General features: G+C 43.7%; 1 long non-coding RNA gene across 1 annotated transcript; it reads right to left on the reverse strand.

Annotated features, from left to right (window-relative positions):
- Positions 1-4,269: 4,269 nt before the first annotated feature.
- LOC120100665 (uncharacterized) lies at positions 4,270-16,686 on the reverse strand. The gene is made up of 2 exons (XR_005500500.2): positions 16,251-16,686; positions 4,270-9,292 (listed from the first exon to the last, which is right to left on the reverse strand). It is a non-coding gene; the product is annotated as an uncharacterized LOC120100665 (long non-coding RNA).
- Between the last annotated feature and the right edge of the window lie 3,001 nt (positions 16,687-19,687).

The raw sequence follows: 19,687 nt of genomic DNA on the forward strand, positions 1-19,687 counted from the left end.
TTCGTCTGATGGTTGTGCCCTGCCAAGACAAAGTGAGAGGCACTGCCTGGTGGCTTCTTTAAACAGACATGCATTTAGCCACCCAAAAAAAAAAATTTTTTTAAGAAGAGGCGGGGAGGGGGACAGGGAGGGGGCAGTATATTTTCCTGCCTCACATACAATCTGATTAGAAAGGCAGCAGCATGTGTCTTTCAACTTGTGTTGATTATTTGCTGAAAAGATCCAGCAGCTTTTAGTTTTGAACACTTTGAGCATTAGGGGTAGGAATGCAGGTAGGGGTGAGCGACTCTTTACATTTTAGTAAAGGGGCAATTTTTCCCCTCGGGCCAGATTCACTTGCCCCTCTAAGAGAGATAGAATGGCCTGGGGGAGGAAGAAAAGAGTTGCACTCTTTGGCAAGATGAAGTCGCCTTGCAAAATTCAAATTGTAGTGCACAACCAGAGCTGGCATAGAACTTGATCAACCATTTTTATTTGGAGGTTGACCATAACCTAGCTTAGGGTCTTACTCTGTCTTAATAACTTGTGGTTCTTTTAGACCAGGCGAGCCCCCCCCCCCCACCCGTTCCCCAACGCAAGTTGGTCTTTACCCAGAAGGGATCCTAGAGCAGGGGACTCTTCAGGGTGAAAGTGGGCTAGGCAACCCTGCCTCACTTGACATCCAGAGAACTGAAGGGTTGTGAAAGTATTACTTAGGACTGTCCTCCTGGGTTGCCATGCCCTGACTGAGCAGTGATGTAGATGGGTGAATGGGAACTCAAGCGTTCCCACACCTGAGAGCTAACCACTCTGCCACCTGGCTCGTTCTCAGTTGGAAATGCTGGGCTCACTGGGTCAGGTCCTGTGAAGACATAAAAAAAATGCTCCCTCTACTTCACCGGGTTATTCCATCACCACACGGCAATGCAGCACCGCCGCGAACTGCTATTGCGTCAGCCCCAGGGATATTTTAGGAAGCTCTCAAGCTGGGCCCAGCAATGCAGGCATCAGGGCTGTGCTGCCCAAACCAGAGCTGCTGGACAGGTGGCCGCAGTGCCCTCTTTACTCTTTGTCAATCGTGTGCTCTCCAAAGCAGGCCGTCTGCCTGGGGGCTTCCCTACCCTACCCTGGCTCTCAGATGCCACTGTTGGGATTCAGACCCAGGAGGAGATAACCTACCAGCCACCACCTTTGCCTTCGCTCCAGCCTCTTTGCTGTGTTCCAGTCCTTCTTCTGATGTCTCCCCCACTTCTGCCTATCAGGGGCACTCCCGGAGGTCTTCAGCAGTATTCGTTCCGTGCTATCTGTAAATGAACCGGCTATACTCTGAGTTACAGCACCACACACATAGCTTCCAGCTTGGGTGCTTGCACATCACAGGCTGCCTTGATGTGTATGTGAGCTTTTCTCACCACCACCCCCCCAACTGTTTATCTCCCAGCTTGTCTAGTATCAGGGTAGTGACCAAGAATCAGTAGACCCTCAGTTAGTTAGTTAGTTAGTTAGTTAGTTAGTTAGTTAGTTAGTTAGTTGTTAGTTAGAGACCCTGTTCTCTTGGTCTTTGCTAAGGCAGTCCAGGAGACAACTGACTTAAATTCCTTCTGCTTTTTTGTTCTTCCTCAGAGAGACCAAGGCTCAGCAGACCCCCTATCATTCTGGGGTTGTAATTCTATATTGCTGGCTCCTGTAGTTTTATTATGGCCTCTTTTTTTCTAAGATGACAGACACAGACCTTTAGTTTGGAGGCCTGAAGCACTACTCTTTAAAAAAAAGGCTTCTTTGTGTAGAAACGTAACCTTAGGGCAAAGTAGGCCCAGCTCCAAGAAAGGCACATTATCCTGCCACTGGGAGCACAGACTGGAGTCTAACCTCGGAAGGTTCGAAGGGTTGTTGTATTTTGGTAAGTGGTGGGAGGTGGGCAGGAGAGGGGAACACAGAAAGTGGGGTCCTTTCCTGGGCTGTCCAAGGAACTCTACCTGCAATCATAAGAAGGAAATGTGCTTTAATGAACGACTTTCCAAACACAGAGCTTGTTCCTGAAGCTCTGATACCTCTGAACCAAGTCAGGGCATCCCAAGGTGAGGCAATGTTTGCACTGTTTGTCTCTCCTTAGTGGGATGTTCAAGTGGGATATCCCTGAACCACTTAGAGGATCTTGTCTGTTTACAATAGTTTGGGGTTAGAACAATTATTCCAAAGGTGAAAATGAAAAGACACAGACCCCTAATTTACCACAGAGGATATTGGATCTAAATCAGATAGTGTCATTAAAGAGATTCACTGGCTGAGACTTCTCCCAAACGGATCAACTGTGAATGAAGTAAGGTGAGGTCAAGAATCCAGCAACTTAAGTCTGGAGTTGCTTTTCTCCCTGTAATCTCTTTCCCTTTCAAAAAGGATGGTGAGCACAATGTGCCTTATCAGATGGACATGTTAGCATTAATGGTTTCATATAGACAGGCATAGAACTGGAAACAAGGTATTCTTTCTGTAGGAACTTGGGCTGTGCCTGGGTTAAGGGAAAGCAAGATAGATAGAGTTAGAGACGATGAATTTGGAATCAGAAGAGATTAGAAAGACTTGAGTACGGTGCCCACGCAATGTACCTTGGATGTGGGGACTCACCCTCAAAGCCCCATGGGCTGGAGTTATCAAAAGTCAGTGCCAGCGCCATGCGTTTGAGAATCTTTTCTCAGAGAAGGATGATCACGGACAGTACAGGCAGTAGAAAAGAGGACAGTTCCTTGGACAGCATTTGAGATTACAGGGAGGTGGACAGAAAGAAAGATGAGCCTGGAATTACCTGCCCTCTTTTCTTCCTAAGTCTAGGCAGGAGTTTAACTTGAGTTAAAAGGCTCCCTGTTACTTCTCTGTTGGCTTCTCCTCCAGCCACTCCATCCACACTCCGGTTCTGGTTTTGGGCAGAGCTGTAACTGTCCTTTGTATGGGATCACATGAAATCCTGTGCTGGTTTGCTAATGTGGGAAAATGTCTACTACAGAGGCGAGGACCACCAAACTAGTTTCATTACTACCCAAGGTGCACTTAAATCCAGCCCTTTCGTGGCGGGCGACTGGCCCAGCTCACTCTTCCACAGTACTCATTAAAATGTTATTTACATTTTACAATATGGTTTCAAGCCATGAGTTGAGTTTTTTTTCTCTCCTCTTGGCAAATGGAAATGAATAGTTCTGTGACATCGAGGCTGCAAAGTTTTTACTTTTGCTGTAGTTCCACTGGTGATCTGCAAATCAAGGTCATATCCTTTTGGAGGGAGCTTTCTCCGATTTCAGCTCAGAGGAGTTGTGGGGGAGGCAGAACAAACAAGAATTCTGTGCTCACAGAGTATGCTTATCAGCCAAAAATATTTTGACTTTTACTTTTCTCTTAGAAATGAGTTTAATGTTTCTCAAAAGAACAAGAATCAACAATGCTGAAGAAAACACATCTTCTCAGAACCTGGATATGTGGTAGACGTGGAGAGCCTCCCTCGCTTCTCTCATCCCCACCATTAGAGGGCCACGTGTCCCATTCATTTTGGGGCAAATCATGTTCTCTAGATTCTTATCTCAATAGGTCAAATCAAATTAACATTTTAGTGATGTGTTTCTGGCATTTTTCATGAGAAGGATAAGTCTTTTAGCATAAAGCAATGAAACTAAATACTTTTTTTAAAAAATGTATATAAATGTATCTTTGCTGGCCCTGGAAATTAACATTTCCTTGAGCTCTGGGACAGTAGAGAGTCTGCAAAATCTATAAAACCATAGGATGTTTCACCTGTCCAAGACAAGCATTAAGAATTACTTTGAGAGCCAGTTTCAGAAGTTTTCCCTGATATCCTCGGGAAGCCATTTCTCAAATGGCAATAGGCCAAACATCTAAGACCTCTGGAGATGCTTGACATCTTGCCATGTGTCATCACAATCAAGTCCTGGATGCAGTATTCTCGTCTGAGTTTCCCTGACTGCCAGTAAGGGGCATGTGTGGAATACTAAATGATTTAACTTGGTGTTCCGTTAGACTCTAACCTGCCTAAAGACGTTCTCAGGAAGACAATATGGGGGAAATGCATCAAAGATGGCATCACCTTTCCCTTGTCAACTGCCTGGTGACACCTGGTGGAAGGGCCATCTCCCTCCTGTGGCTTGTAATCTCTGTGATAGTCTGTCATTGCTATATGAAGCTCTCAGTTGAAAACAATGAGCCCTTTCTCAGCAGCACAATGGTGGACCACAAGGTCAACTACAGAGAATTTTTTAAAAGAAAAATTTAGGAGAAAGCAACCAACTCACTGACCCAAGAGAGCTTTTATTACAAAATAATAATTTCAGACTCTGGCAGTTACACAAGACAGTCAGCTTACCATGGTGCTGGCTCCTCTAAAAGATCTTAGTAATTTAATACAGTTTTTTAATGTCTTTCTAACTAACATGTAAAAGGTACCTTGATGCTTCTGTTCAAAGAAGGTATACCATGCTGCAGATAAATGTAAGTATATGCAGAATCTTCAAATGTACAAATGTATTCAGAGGCCATCAACTTCATACATCTAATTGTAGCTTAAATGTGTCCATAATTACACAGTTATCTAAATATAATCATGCATATTAATAAATGCCACCATTTTTTGGTACTAGAGGTAGTACAGTAGTGAACTCGTTTGTTTTATTTTTAAGACTATATCAAGTGGCTGACTAGGCTAGACATTAATCAAACATTGTTCTTAGACAATAATGCTTAGGATCCTAAACGCTTCTAACCTGTGAGTTATCATTTCACGCAAACCCTTGGGTTGTCTCTAAAACATCATGGAGTCCAAAGCTATGTCCTTACATTCTCAGATATAAAAAGAGACAAAGAAGTAAAAGAATTTGTACTCAATATACACAATTATTTTCACGCATGTTGAGGACATTTTTAAAAAACCTTTCTAAACAGTAAATGCAAGGAGCTTTCTCTAAAGGAGAGTATTTTTATTATTCCATGTACCTACCTCCAAAGACCCAGAGCTGGCCATTGTACAGAGAATGAGAGACTGCGGTGTTCAGGTTCTAAATGGGGGCATTTATATCGTATTTACTCTCCCCAAAGCTCAGGGATCATATCAGAAGGGAAGGTAGAAAGATCAGAAGAGCAGGTGATAGGAGCTGTCTGCTGTGAAGATGTATTCACTGGCTGTGAGGCACAGTGAACCATGAACCCACAGCAGCTGTGACACCTGTACAAGAGCAAACCACCCAAATTCCAGGCGTGGAAGGGTCTAGTGATTTGAATGAAAATGGCCCCCGTAGGCCCATAGGGAGTGACACTATAAGGAGGCGTGGTCTTGTTGGAGTAGGTGAGGTGTTGATTGAGGAAGTGTGCCATTGAGGGCAGGCTTTGAGGTTTTAGAAGCTCAAGCCAGGCCCAGTGCTACTCTCTTCCTGCTGCCTGCTGATCCACGTGTAGCACTCACAGCTCCTTCTCCAGCGTTAATGAACTAAACCTCTGAAATGTAAGCCAGCTCCAATTAAAAGTTCTCCTTTATAAGAGTTGCCGTGGTCATGGGTTGCCTTCACGGGCATAGGACCCGAGCTAAGACAACGCGGGACAGGTTCATAAAGTTCTGGCCCTAATGGAGGAGCTACTGGTGTTGAACAAGGGAGGGAGGCGTTCGGTGATGAGGCCCCGGAGAGGCTGCCCATGCTCCACTTCATGTGTCTACATGTAGGCAACACATGGAGCACATGGAGTTGAAAGAGAAACATAAGAAAAACAGGGGAGGGGTGGGGGAGGGGAAGGAGAAGAGGGTGGGGGAGGGGAGGAGGGAGGGGCTGGGTGGGGGGGAGATCAGAACCCTTTCTATGCATTTGCAAAATTCTCAAACAACAAAAAAAAAATATTGAGCACGTCCAAGAAGCAGTTTATTTTCATCCTCAAAAAGCCAAGTGACAGATAACTTATTCTGTTTTTCACCACAGTGGTGAACTCAAACCACTTTTTAAGCTAAAGTGTGTCTCCCATGAACTAGCACATGTAACATATTAATGAAAAAAAAAGAATGTTTAAATGACCACTTTATAATGTTTCTCTTCTGGAATGGATCACAGATCTAAGTTAGGTTACGAAGCAGGGCAAGCACACTCCCCTTGGATTACTGAACATGTAAAGAATAACTTGCACAAGGGAGTGCCACGGGTTCAGCATGCGACATGGCCACAGTTGTGTGTTGATTAGTGCACATAAACACTTTGTCTTTCATGTGAATACAGCATACACAGTGAGCCCACCATTGAGGTTTCTACAATGGTAACTTCTAGAAAGCCATTTGTTACAGCTAAGTGAGGAATCCCACATCTCTGGTTGCTTGCTGGTTAATAGAGACCACGTTACCCAGTTAATCTCTTTAACTCTGCCCTACAGGGGTCATTTCCAGGAGTAGCAGGAAGACCTGAGTGCACAGCAGTCTTGGCAAACTCTCGTCCCGGAAGCCTATGGAGAGTTCATGGGTGGTGCCCATATTACCTTTCTCCCAGTTCTGTTCCCACAGCTGGCTTCCTCTTTTCTCCTGGGCTAAACTGCCTTGCAGAAAGACCATGGGAGGATCACCCCTGATCTACTTGACAAATGGGTAGACCATAGCAAACTAAGAAAGAGCGCGTGCTCTGCAGGCAGAGGTTCTAGATTCAAATCCCGATTCTGTCCTCAGCAATAGAGCAGCACTAGTTTACTCTCAAGTTTCTCATCCCTGAGATAGGGCAGAGGTAGGAACACTAACACGCGTCCACGTTCACTGTCGCTATTCAAAGCCTCCTGAAGCTCTTGTAGCATCTAGATGGGACTCTGGATTTCTCTTCCTGTGGGAGATGAAGGATCTCATCTTCACTCTGTGAGGACGCTCGTCTCGTGCTTGGACCAGCAGAGTCTGAGGCGGAACCAAGATCCAGAGGTCACCAGGTTTACTTCCTCCACATTCACAGATGCACCTGGTGCTAGATCCTGGGAGTGCAGATCTTACCCCAGCTAGGTCTAAGATCTCTGAAGAAGGGCTGCGGGTCTGGCCCTGCTTCCCTACCTGTAGAGGTGCTGTCAACCTGAGATGGGATCTGTGGATCTCGAGAGGGTAAGCAGGGAGTAGCTGGGATGAGAAGAAACTTAGGGTGTCTGTGATCACACTAGAACAGACTCTCAGGAGAGAGCTTCAGTGAGACAGCTTGTTTAATGGGGGGCACAAAGGCTACTTAAATCTCTGGGGGATGGGTAGGAGCTTTCAGGGTGAGTGTACAACATTGGCCAGGGCCAGGGCAGTAGGAATGTCTCATTTGTATAAGGAGGGATTCAAGGTTATAAGAGGAAAAGAAGTTTAATCTGGCTTCCAGGATACATAATCTTCTGGGGGGGGCAAAAGTGGGGGCACAGCTACTGGATAAGCAGGCCCAGGGCAGGGGAAGCATACTACTTCTGCAATCTCAGGAAGAGATTTCTGGGCTCTGCACACCTTGACCCAACTCTTGCACCCTGCCCACTCCTCCTCCACATACCAATGCCTCCACAGAACCTGAGTCTTACAGTCCCTGAGTCCCTTTGAGCAGTACTCTGCAATGTACACAGTACCTTGAAAATGACAGTGCATCACCAAATGTCTGTGGCTTAACTAATTTGGAAAGGAGCTTTGCAGACCTCAGAATGAAACAAGTTACATGCCTGTGAAATGGAGGGATCCCTTGTTTGAACTCTGACATGACCTGCTTGCATCCTTTTCTTATTTTTTTTTTTTTGCCTTTTTGTTTTTGTTCTTCTTTTTCTTCCCCTCCCCCTTGCCCTTCCTCCTTCCCTCCCCCACCTCTTACTCCTCCCCCTCCTCCTTCTCCTCCTCCTCCCCCTCCCCCTCTCTCTGGCCCTCCCTCAGATGAACCATTGAAAAGAATACTCTTTTTTTTTTGGTTCTTTTTTTTTCGGAGCTGGGGACCGAACCCAGGGCCTTGCGCTTCCTAGGTAAGCGCTCTACCACTGAGCTAAATCCCCAGCCCCTGAAAAGAATACTCTTAACTGACTTTTATCATATTGTAAAATTTAAAAGCTCATTAAAAAACGAGGCTACTCTGTCAGGCTCTCCTCTGCCACACCCCTCCATGTGACTACTACTCCTTTGCCATCTTTCGGGCTAGCTTACAAGCTACATTTTAATGCTTTGCTACTGTCCATAAACACACGGTTATACATTCATTTGGAGTTGGCTTTTTTCCCCTAACAATACATTGTAGATGGCTTTTCATGTGCACACACACTGCATTCCTTGTCACTGATGCAGAGTGTGGAACTTCCTTGTTATCCAACTATTCCTTAGCATTACCTGAATCCCAGTAGTTGCTAAGTTTTGTAAGGAAGCAGAAATTAGCCCTAACAGGAAAATATCCAGTAACGAACTGACCACTTACTAAATCAGTCTCCACTTAAATGGGCCCCCTGACTTAACTCCAACATCTCTCCCCATCCACCAGTCAATTTTGCTGACTGCAGATGTTATAGACGCCCCACAATACAATGTAAATAAAATGCATTTCAGTTGCGGTGCAAAGTTGCTAATCTTGCAGAAGATGCAGGATGTTATGAAGCCACTGGAAGTGATTCTGGACAAGCGTTTCATAAGCAAATGAGCGTCTGGCGGTGCTGGGTCCTCTCACAATGAGAAAAACAGCGCGATGTAGCAGAGTACATGCTTCAAAAGGAGACTTGCTTGAATCTCAAAGGACTAGAAGAGGCTCTTAGGAAAACATAGGAAACATCTTCTTGCGAATGACCCCACTCTTCAGCTATAAAAGTACAAAGCGAAGGGTGTCAAATTTTGTTGCAAAATACCTTTGTTAGAAAAATTGTTCCTCTGCTAGATCAAGAGTTGATTCATTCTTTGTTTATTCTGAAAGACTATGGCGCTGTGTAGATAGAGGGTATGTTCAGTTTTGTGGTATACATTCTTCAAAGATGTCTGAAGATAAATAAAATAATCTTTACTCTTCTTTTTCACGAAACCAGTCAACCCTTTTGTCCCCAACCTTATTTTGAGATGCTATTCACTGCTTATTAAATTTGCAGCTTTCAACAGTCATATTATGGCAAGCAGGAGCAACAGACGCTGAGAACAGGACTCCTAGTAGACTAATCAGATTCTTGTCTCTCTCCAGGAGGCATTTGGAAGCAGGATTGGCCACTTTGCAGGAGGAAAGCCTCAGGGTGCTTGAACAACTTGTGGGAATGGACAGGCCTGCTGGAGGAAGCAGCCAGTGAATGTCCTCTGGTTCTAGTCTGGCACAGATAGTTGGACCCATTGCCACTGGAAAAAAAATATTAAAAAGATGCAACTTCATTTGTGTGCGGCGAGATGGTAAAGCGAGTTACACTAGTGAAATGTAGTCTCTCAGGATTGATTTTTAACAATTACCTTCTGGGTGCTATTTGGGTTGTTTCCAGTGATAACTGCCACCCTATATTATACACATATAACTTGGTATAGTTTTAAAAATGTATTGATAAGAGAAATTATTAGATATAAAACCCTTAAATCAGGAGCATGCCACACAAACATGTAATAGATATAGAAATGAATTGCTAATTTTTTCTTTTTTCTTTCTTTTCTTTCCTTTTCTTTCTTTCTCTTTCTTTCTTTCTTTCTTTCTTTTTTTTTTTTTTGAGACAGATTCTCTGTAGAGTTCTAGCTGCCCTGGAACTTGCTCTGTAGACCTGGCTGGCCTCTGAGATTGAGCCCCTGGTACTGAGATTAAAGGTGTGTGCCACCAGGCCCAGCTACTATTTATGCTATCTGCAGAATCTGAAAATGTGGGTTTTTTTCTCTACACCCCTCCCTGTGAGACTATTACTAGTTTTTGGTGAATCTGCTAGCAGAAAACAGATGGCTGTGTACATTGTTTTGTCTGTTTATTTGTGTGTGTGTGTGTGTGTGTGTGTGTGACTGTGTCTATGTGTGTTTCATATCAATGATAAACTCTCAATCTATAAAATAAACTTTACCCACTGCTTACTGAGAGTCTTCAGACTCTAGAGGGTCTGCATGTTGGATGCGGGGAGAGACGGATAAGGAGTTGAAAATTGAGTTCCCATTTTTCCACTCACATCCCTCTTTAAAAGAGGTGTGGCAGTTGCTTACACAAGGTAAAGTGTTCGTAGTCAGTAGTGGAAGAGGTGTAATTAGCTTTGCAAACTCCCAGCAGGGACTGTGAGAGCCATTGAAGACCAATCTCTGGTTACCTTGATGTCATCTAAGCCTACATTTTCCCCCATTAGAATTCTGGTCCCAGAAATCATCAGTTTCCTGAGTAAAAAATTTTCTTTTATATTGAGAACCTGAAAAAGAAAAATGGAAAAAAAGTCTAGTATATGTTTGTTCCAAAACATCAAATGGTACTTTTTAGTAATATGCATTTTCTGATATATATATATATATATGTGTGTGTATATATATACACACACAGAGACACACACACACACACACATATATATATATATATTTATTTATTTAAATGTAGGCTTAGTACATGATACAGCACTTCTATTCCAGGCCTGTGGTGGAAAGGGACACTTGAACACTTGCACAAGAGTTGTGCACCCATGTCCACAGCGTGTCGTTTCTAACGGCCAAAAGGGAAAGAACTTATATCTTCCCTAAAAATAAAACGTCTACACACAAAAAAAGTGGATGCAACCAAGAATCTGGTGAATGCACAGAAAAACAAAATGCAGTCTATGCATCCAATGAAATAGGATTCTGTCATTAAAAGAGAAAATCCTGGCGCAGAACAGACAAGCCTTAAAAACCTTATGCTATGGGAAATGGGCCACTTCCAAAGGGAAAGACACTGTGTGCGTCGACATAGATGAGGCACCTAGAATAGTCAACCTCAGAAAGACAAACTGTAGCATAGTAGGGGCTCTAGGCTGGGCAGAGCTGGTGTCTAACAGGTCGAGTTTTACCGAGGGGCAGGGAAACGTTCTGTAGTTGAATGGTGGAGACATCACACAATGATGCGAATGAACACAGGTACCGCCGCAGGTTGGCGCACTTCAGAATGCTTGCAATGATGGATTCTATCGTATTTACTTATTATAATATTTCCTTCCTTGCTTTATTTTATTTCGTGACCCTGTCACAGTCGGGGACGCACGCTAATACGGGAGTGTGCTGGACTTTTAGACCCTCGTCCCAATAAATTCAGTGAAAGCAGAGGTGAATACCGAACTCAGATGAAGTAGACGCTGACGTGTTTAGGGCGAAGCGTGCTGCTGAGTGTATCAGAAATGAGGGTGAATCGACGGACTGACTGCGGCATGATGGGTGTTTGCTAGAGAAAAGGAGGCAAATGTTCTCTGTGGAGCACTGGCCCATGCGCTTGCTATGTAGCCTTTCCATTGACTTGTTTGTTTAGACGTTTCCTCCTGATCCCTCCCAGTGTGCTGGGACTAAGAGTCAGGGCTTTGCATTTGTTACATAAGTCCTGTACTGTGGAGCAACATTTGCAGCCCGTAATTTTTCTTAGTCACCAGTGACCTGGGGAGAAATGACTTAAACTAAACACATTGGCAAATGAAAGATTCTTTTTATAACGAATTCCAATTTTGCTCTTTTTTTTTTTTAATTATGGGAAATAATTTTTGTCGCGGCGAGATCTTCCAGCTGAGTTAAGGAAATAGGACCTATTTTTGTTTGTTTTTAATAACTTCCAGATAAGGACATTTATTAGACAAGAATTGGACAGATATCGATTCACGACTGACTTCACGATATTAAAAATGAAGTCAATATCACTGACGTTGATAAGCATCTCTCTGTATACATCGAAGGGCAGGGTCACGGTTCAGCTTTTTCTTCCAGGACCCAGCCATGTGTGAAAGGAAAGAACTTCAGAGTCCCCAGCCTGTCGGGGAAGTTTGCTGTAACAACAAGCATCCTAGGGCGGTGGAGAAACCATGGTCTCCTGAGGAACACGAGCTCATTGCAGAAAGCAGGTATATTATAAATGACAGCTTTTGTTTCTTTGCAGAAACACTTCAGAGAGCTCCCCACTCCTTTTCTTTGGTCCATTAAAATGTAAACAGAGAAAGGCAGACTCTGTTTGGGGAACCTCTACAATGCAGGTATACATAGGCAGAAATAAATAATTATGTAACCCCACCTGTCCCAACCACATTCCAACGGCCTTGGAGAAAACATCCCAAGTTTTCTAGGTACAAATTCAATACCCAGAGGACAAGGAAGTATGGTGAGAGCAGTCAGACGGGGCTTGTGGCTTCCAACCCAGCTGGTCCACAAAAAGTCACTTAAGCCAGATTTATTTTCTTGTCTTATTCTCTTATTTGCTCATCACAAAATAATTACGTACAATGTGATGCTTCTACACATGTACACATTGTATTAAGGAGCAAATCACTCATTGCTTTAAATGTTTATCAGTTTTTGGTGATGAGAACATAGATATCATTTCATATATATATTTATACATATGTAGATATAGATAACTACAGATATAAGTATATATGTGGTATATATACATATACATATATACATACATATATATATATAAGCTTTTTAAGAGCAAAATACAACTTGTATGTTTATGCAAGTAAACATTTTTAATGTGGAGTAAGTCCCACCACTTTTGAAAAAAATGTTGCGTAGGCCAAACAAAACACCTTTCTTGGCACACTGAAGTCTTTGGGGCCCCTGTGTGACGACTAATAATCAGGATAATACAAAAAACTCTAGTAGTGATAACATTCAAAGATTCAGCTTTGACTTTGTGTTCACTTTCACGGTCCTGCTTCTCCTCTGCAGCTGAGGGAAATGACTCGCCCACACTCCTACCACTTTTTTTAAATTTATTTTTCAATTTTGAGACAGGGTCTCACCATGTAGTCCTGACTGGCCTGGAACTCACTGTGTGTATCAAGATGGCCTCTAACTCACAGAGATGAGCCAGCCTCTGCTTCCTGAGTCCTGGGATTAAAGGTCTGCACCACCAGGTCCTCTTACTTTAAATAGGGAACAAATATCTGATCACTGGAACTATTGCAAAATTCATACATCTGCAAAGTTTGCTTCAAACTGGGGGTGCAGCTCGGTGGTCAGTGCATGTTTCACAGGAACATTGCCCTGGGCTTCTTCCTCAGCACCCACGGAAGCCTGTGTTGTACCATGAGTATTTTGTACTCTTACAGAAGGTTAATTGACAGAACTACATTATCCATGGAGCCCACTTTTATTTGTACTTAATGATCTCAGAGTGTATGTGCTTTGAACCAGGGACAGATTTTCCCCACAGGACAATAGCTACCATTTGTGGATGGCACCTCTCCTTCTTCCTTCCAGGAAGACGCCCGTTTAGCTTCTTTAATTCTTGAATGCTGTTCCGTACGGATGAGAGAACAGGCTCAGAACCATAGCACATCTTGCCAAAGTAGTGGATGTTGGAGCCAAGAATCAAAGGCGTGGAGGGGGGGGGACTCGGGGGCAGGCTCCAAGGCATGCTGCTCTTTAATTCTTCAACACCGTGGTGTCTATAATTCAGTGTCTACATGCTGTCACAGTCCCCACGACAGGCTACAAACACTACTGTATCCATAATAAACTGCAGGACTAGATTCCTATAGTGAGCTTCTAACAAACCCTGCCCAGTATGGTTATGTATCTTAAAAACAAAACAAAATAACAACAGGGACAACACTTCCTTAATTTCCTGTAGGAAGAATAGGCTTTATTCCCCACATGATGCATAGACACACTCTTAGTAAGACATACCCAACACATCAAGCAGTACAGTAGACAATGGGGCAGGGACAAAATGCGCTTGGCTTCTTCCCCTTTACTTAGTCCTGCTCCTCTTTCTCTTCTTGGCTCTATACTAGTTGGCTTCTCTTAGAGGGTTTTTTTTTTCTTTTTCTTTTTAAACAGATCTAGATACATTATATACCCATGTAAAAGGCACTTAGCTATGTCCTATTGTAAATGAATTTGCAATTCCACCCTGTGATGTCAACAACGCACCCTGAGCTCTTACAATGTCCCAGAAGTCGTGGTCCTATTTGAAACCCACCACAAGGGCTATTTATATGTAGAAAGAAAACTGCGGCTGAGGCAAAGTTCAAGGCCAAAGTGGGATAGTCCGAGTGGTGGGGGGCAAGAGAAGGCTCGGAGATCATGAGAGTCTGTGGAGAGAGAGAGAGAGAGAAAGAGAGAGGGAGAGGGAGAGGGAGAGGGAGAGGGAGAGGGAGAGGGAGAGGGAGAGGGAGAGGGAGAGGGAGAGGGAGAGGGAGAGGGAGAGGGAGAGGGAGAGGGAGAGGGAGAGGGAGAGGGAGAGGGAAGCATGGTTGCATGTCAACATCACTTGGGGAAACTTAAAACATCCTGATGCTGGGGGCCCCCACTGACGATCAACTACAGTAGTATTTCTAAGGCTGAGCCCAGGTATCAATATTGTTTAATAGCTCTCCAAGTTATTCTAATGTGAGCTATATAACCATGGACACGCTGAGGTCCAGCTGGGTCTGGGCTCAGGTCCAGTTCTGCCAGGTAGCTCTTTGGAAAGTTACTTAGTGTTCCCATGCCTCATCTGTAAAATGGGAATATGACTCTTAGCTCTTTGTAGGATTGCTGTGAGGCTGACTCAAATTAATAGGAGTGCTCTGGGCACAGCTGAAATGCCAGTTTCTCTCCTGCTTTGTTTTCTGACCCTTGGAGCCTAGTAACAAATGTGTTTTCTTAGCTCCTGGCTCTCAGCTTTTGATCAGAAGGTGCAGAATTCTTCTGCAAAGAGCTCATTCTCTGTGAGTTCCGCGTGCCCTCTGAAAGCTTCCATGTGAACACAGACACGGGGCTTCTGGTGCAGAAGGATCTGCGTCTGCGCAGATGGGAGAGCAGTGGTCTCCTCTCCAGGGGGCGGACAGGGGAAGGAGGCCTCTCCCAGCTCCACTTCCTCTAAGGTGCCCTCTACACTTGGGATCTCTGCACTGTCTGAGGCCTCGTGTCCCTTTTGTACTCTCTCCTGTAGACAAGAAGTCCTTTTAGAGGCAGGCCTATGCTTTCTGAGAGAGGTATCAGTGAGATGAGGGGAGGGATGTTAAAGCGGAAATAGGATGTCCTATGAGGCTTCTCAGGCAGGTGGAAAGTAGTGCCCCCCCCTCTTCCTTCCAGCATCACTGTACCCTGCCCCCCAACACACACACCCTGCCCTGGCCACTGCTCATGGACAAATTGAATAAGTGCTCTTCTGTCTGCTTTTCTGACCAAGGTTAGCAGCATCACAGAAATGAGATAGCAGGAACAGAGGCCGGTCCTGTAGGGCAATGGGCTTCCCAAGCATTTTATTCCCAAGTGTTATTTTATAGGAAAGATTTCAACTTTTTTCAAGCCTACCAGGGCAGGTGGATGGGAAACTATTAACTAAACTATTTAATTATAAAGCAGTCATTGCAAGACTTTATACAAATTGTATGATTGTTACATTAATAACTTGAATAGTTTTATATCAATATTATTCCTGGGTTTTGTTCATATTTTTCTGTTTTGTTCTTGTCGTTCCAGTTTGTTTGTTTTTGCATGTCCATTTGTTTTTAGATGACTCCTCTGTTCAAGCTTGGAACTAAATCATCAAAACTAAAGATCTTTCAGTCTAACACCCATAGCATAAAGACCTTGATTCATTACCACATGAAGCTAACAGAAGAAAGCATGAGAGAAACAGCTAAGTCTCTGGCAATGAGGTGTGTCATTTCCGTAGCCTTAGACTCAGTCCTAAATAGAGAGAGATGACCGTCCTGACCAGGACACAGCAGCACAGGTTGATACAATCTCAGGACTCGAGGTGCTGACACAGGAAGGTTCTGAATTTGAAGCCATTCTGGGGTATAGCCCCTACCCCTGTCAAAAACAAAAGATGGGAGAGAGAAAGAGAAGGAAAGAAAAATGGGGGAGGGGAGGAATGGAAGACAAAGAGGAGAGAGAGGGGTAAAGGGAGGGGACAGAGAGAGAGAGAGAGAGAGAGAGAGAGAGAGAGAGAGAGAGAGAGAGAGCTGCATTCCAGATGTGTCAGAAGTGAGAATCATGCAGATGCTGGAGGTCCACTAGGTTTCCTTTCTCCTGGCTGAGTTCATTTGTCATGCTAACACAGGGGCTCCAGGATTTTAAGTCTTACAAGCTTGAATAAAAGTAGCCCTAAAAATAAAAAAATATATATTCTAGAGAAATATGGCCATGGGGTGAGGTTATAATAACTGTTACTTACATAAATAGATCATTTTATTAGGCTGGTTAATGACTCCCATGTGTCCTTCAGAAATGCTCTGTCATCTTCAGTGATGGCCACCTCAGCAATTAGAGGACAGAAAGTGACGAACTCAAGGCTTCCTCATCAATGAGCTCAGCCAATAAGCCAGTGGAGGGCTCAGTGGCGGTCGCTGACCCTCCCCGGAAAGCTTCCAATGCGAAGACTGAAGAAGCATGGTGAAGACACACAGCAATATAATTCAAGCGACTAAAATAAACTCAGTGAGCTTGCCTCATCTCTAAACACTGCATACATTTAAGTGCTATTTTGACAAGAGAGCACGGTGGCTTTTTAAGAATTTAATTTTTCAAACTCTGGTACAATCCTGTTCTTCTAACAGCATCACCCTGTGTCTGTGTTGGCTCCTTGTGAGATCATTATTAAAAGAATTGAATTATCGTTCTGTTCCAATGACCTGTGCACTCAACAATGTATGCCGAGCTCCAGAAAGGAGTGTTTTATGTATTATTGGGAGATGGCCATCTGTGGCACAAACCAGGCCTCCCAACATGCAGAATGCTACGAGATAGTTTATGTTCGGTTTTATCTATGATCTGAATTTCATTTCTAAGCTTTTTTCGGCCACTTGTCAACACTGTTCACTATAGCAACACTGAAAATGGCCAGGAATGAACAGATTTATCAAAGCTCTGTGAGGTTGGACTGTATGTTTCAATTATTGTATATTGGATTTTTATCATACATTTTAAATTTTGTCCATAAAAATAGTAACAATGTCATAAAAATGGAAGTAGTTTCCTTTGATCAACTTCCAATTATTATAAGTCACAAAATGAACAAGCTAGATTTCGTGACTTTTATTAGATAATGGGTCTCACATTATATATGTATATTTTAAATATAACATTATCTGTCGATGCCAAGAAATGTGGATTAATTTTTTTCAAGTCTGAAAAACATTCCTCTTCCCTTTCCTGCATATGTAACGGAACAGCATGGCAGTGTGTAAAATTAAATTTTAAAATTGTAGAATATATTTAAACCATAGCCTCCCAACCTTTCTCTATCTTTTTAAAAGTAAACTTTTGATAATACTAGGAGCATGTTTGACCAAATACATGTTTTTGTATAAAGCAAATATACCCAGTTATCTCTCTCGGAGAGTTAAAGGGCTTTTAGGGATTCTTTGCTTGGTGGTTTTATTGTTAACTGATGCCTCGGTTAACATTAAGTATCTCTTCTGTAATGAAGTATTAAATTTTCAAGTGGAATATAGTGTTTACAAGTAAGATTTCTTCCAAATTCCTTCCCTCCATCCCTTTTATTGTACAAAATCTATGCTGAACATATCGCTTTAGAACTGAAATTAATGTAGATTTTTATTTTATTTGTGGGAGGGGATACTTGTTAGAAAAGACTGACTTATATCAACAGACAGATGGGAAGGTTAGTGACCTTCACAGGAGGTCCCTAGACTCATCTTGATCAAAGAATCGGGGAAGAGTGGTGGTATTCCTCAATAATGACACCTAGCGCCAGCCGGTGGCTGAGGACTTTTGCTGCGGCTTTGGTAAATGCTCTGCGAGCACTATATCACTTGCTCCTTGTATTAGCCCCGTGAGGGCAGGCAACTTCATCTTCGCGTGGTGAACCAGAGATTTGCCAAGGTCACTTGCTAAGACTTACTTTAGATCCGTATGAACTCCTGATGCTGGATAACACGGAACAGGCGGGAACCGTTCCAGAGAGCTTGAGCAGGTCATAGGAAAGCCCCACCATAGCTTCTGAGCTAAAACCCACTTTTCCTATTCTACTTTTCCTAGAACTGGCTGTGGTCCAGAACAACTCAAGTCCAGGTATCTTCCATTCGGTGTATTCTGGTGTATTTTACTTCTTCGGGTAGAAATAGTTTCATTCGGTGTTTGATAATTCATCCAATGACATGGTTCCTGTTGTTTGAGGACATACATCTGCAATAGGCACAATGGAGTGTCTCCATGCTGACCTCTGGGTTTTTGCTGCTGTTTTGGGGGGCATCCCCAATAACACTGAACTTAGTGCCTCACTCAAAGAGGTTAGCTGGCCGCCCACAGCGATCAGAAACAGAGGGTGGATACAGGGTTCATGTATACACGGAGCCCTGAGGAGCTCGCGGCAAGGCCAGCTTAGGTCTAATTTTGTTCCGTTTGGCTTACCAGCTTTCATCGTACGCATATCCGTACTTTATCTTAGAGTGACTTTAGTGTGACCCTGACTTTGTTCAGCATTAAGAGCCTGACAGTGCTTACGGGGTCATTCAGTGAACACAACTTCCCATGACCTCTCTTTCCCTGACCCCACCTCCCCCACCGTCCTTGGTGTATTTGATCCTAATGGGGATGGTGCTTAGGAGTCCTTCCTTTGCACGTGACAGAAATCCAACTAAAAACTTGAGGAAAAAAAAAAGGAGGGTGGGTGGGGATGTGCACTGTGGGGAGAGAGGAGTTGGAATAGAAAGAAACTGACAGAGACCACAGAACTGAAGAGATCCTCGTATAACCCGAATAGTTCCAAGTCTTATTCCTAGGCAGCAGAGCCTTATTCTTGCACTGTTCCCATTCAGCCCTGCTCTGCCTTTATCCTCTTCTTGTGGGAGGAAGACGTGGCAGACAGCAGCCCTTAAACATCTGACCACTCTGTAGCCAGAAACAAGGGAGACCCCTCACCACCCATAAAAGTTAGAAATTTCTGGAGGTAGAACTCCGATTGGCTAGGCTTTGGTCATGTGACAAAGGTCACTTCCTTACCCCAGAGGCCCAGGAGCACACCCTAAGACCCTAACCTCATCTGGGGTGGGGAAAGTGGTTCCTTAAAGTAAAGCAATAATATTTCAAGCAGACAATAAAAGAAAACTACGTGCATGACAGCGGGTAAAGTTGTGCGACTGTCCTTTACAAAGAAGTAAATCAGCCAATGGGGCTCTGGTGTCTCATTTCCCAGGGTCCTAGGCGCTGTTCCCTTCCATAGCAGTTGCTTCCTCTCAGGCCCTTGGACGATCGCAGGACATTAGAGTTAGAATCATTCACTTTAGCCCATTTAGTCAATTTCTATCTGGCAGCCATTGTCACCACTGGCCCCAGCAGCTTAAAATAGCTCAAAGACTTACGCTGGAGGCTTCCTTGCCTGTATATGAGGAACTCTGCCTTTGTGATCCATGGACCGGCGATATGAGGAGCATCTACAGGTTTGTGACAAGTGTAACTTATTAGCCCTCATCCCAATTATGCTAAATCAGAAAGTAGGGGTGAAGCCTACCAAAAACCGTCCTGTGAAGCTAAGGACAGGGCGAGGAAAAGAAAAATGGGAGAGGGCTGTCTTCAGGCATGTCTGATATAGTTTAAATCCACTTTTTCAGACCTCCGTTTAGATGGCTTCTCTGAAGCATACTTAAACGA

Source organism: Rattus norvegicus, chromosome 2, assembly GCF_036323735.1.
Source record: "Rattus norvegicus strain BN/NHsdMcwi chromosome 2, GRCr8, whole genome shotgun sequence".
NCBI classification, from domain to species: Eukaryota; Metazoa; Chordata; class Mammalia; order Rodentia; family Muridae; genus Rattus; species Rattus norvegicus.